A 1,418-nucleotide genomic window follows, 5' to 3' on the forward strand; every position below is an offset into this window, starting at 1 on the left:
ATGTCCTGCAATAGTGTAATAATAAGACCACCATATTTCTTTTGGGGAAAACCCATTTATTTTTTATTTGATTACTTTGAGACAGGATCTCACTGTGCAGTTCAGGTTGGGCCCAAACCCACGGCAGTCCTCCTGCCTCAGCCTACCAAGTGTGGGGATTATATACATATGCCACCATGCCTGGCAATGTTGCGATTTGAATGTCAGTGTTGTCCATTCTTTGAAATAGTGTTTTAACTGAATTGAGGTTAGACATTTTTAAATACTACATACACCATGACTAGTATGCTAAAATTATACTATGTATATCTAATATCCAAAGAAAATTTGCTACTAAATTCTTACAGAAGATATTAGTCTGACATGCTTATTAATTGATCCCATAGGTATAATTATAGATCAGCATGACTTTACTGTCTTTTACTAATCAGAGACACAGCATGTACAGAATAAACAAGTGGTGCAGCCCCTCAACAATCACAAAAGCTCTTTAAGCTAGCTGTCCAAGCTCAGATGCAAATCCCGCGTCAGCCCAGTGGGATCCAATTCTTCATCAAAAAGTGCTGGGCGAGGTTGTCAGGCGCCTTCTTGTGTAGATCCCTCATCCAGTAGCTAATAGATGATTCAGCAGCAGAGACAGAAGAAAGGCCTTGAGAGATTCTGCTGAGAAGATGCCCCCTTTCCTCCTAACACTCGTGTTTCTCATGCTGAGCGTAGCTGTGTGCTTCGGGTGCTTAAACAGGAACTCCTGGGGGGAACACTTTCTGGCCAACTTGACCAATCCCATATCCAATTTGAGTTCTTCTTCAAGATGCTTTCAATGTCTTTCCTTCTCTCAATATATTCCTCCTCCGACTGAGAGCTGTTCTTCTCTCCGATGCTATGTGTATCTGTTTCCGAACCTCTGTTAATATCTCCTGGTGTCTGTGAGCGAGCGGGGCCATCGCTGTGAGAACTCTTGAAGCTGCTCCATCCAGATTCCTACCAAGCATCTTAGCAGTATTTTTTCCATGTCACCATTATAAGTAGAAACTGAGGCTAGAACAACCACTCCCATTCCCATTATTGCTGAAATGCTATTCTACCCGGAGCACTGCAGGTCCTCCTGCAGCCTGGCGGCCCCACTCTGCGGCATGGCACCACAGGCTACTTGGTCGTGGGGGTCCCTCCCAGCTGTGACAGCCCCTTCTGGACAATCACTAGACAGCTGGTGAGCCATGGGCCTGCCACTCCACTCTAGCCCGAGGCCATGCGGAGCCTATTTTGGAATTAACTAAAGAGCAAGATGGGAGACGACCCAGGCTGAGGGATCCTGAACAGACCCAGAGTGCAGGCCTGGCAAGTGAGTGAGACAACCCAGGGCGTGGGATCCTGAACAGACCCAGAGCGCAGGCCCGGTGAGTGAGTGAGATGACCCG

General features: G+C 46.8%; 1 pseudogene; it reads right to left on the reverse strand.

Moving 5' to 3' along the window:
* Window positions 1-553: 553 nt before the first annotated feature.
* LOC101574658 lies at window positions 554-1,135 on the reverse strand (annotated as a pseudogene).
* Window positions 1,136-1,418: the final 283 nt, after the last annotated feature.

Source organism: Octodon degus, unplaced genomic scaffold (assembly GCF_000260255.1).
Source record: "Octodon degus isolate 3935 unplaced genomic scaffold, OctDeg1.0 scaffold00061, whole genome shotgun sequence".
In the NCBI taxonomy this organism is placed as follows: Eukaryota; Metazoa; Chordata; class Mammalia; order Rodentia; family Octodontidae; genus Octodon; species Octodon degus.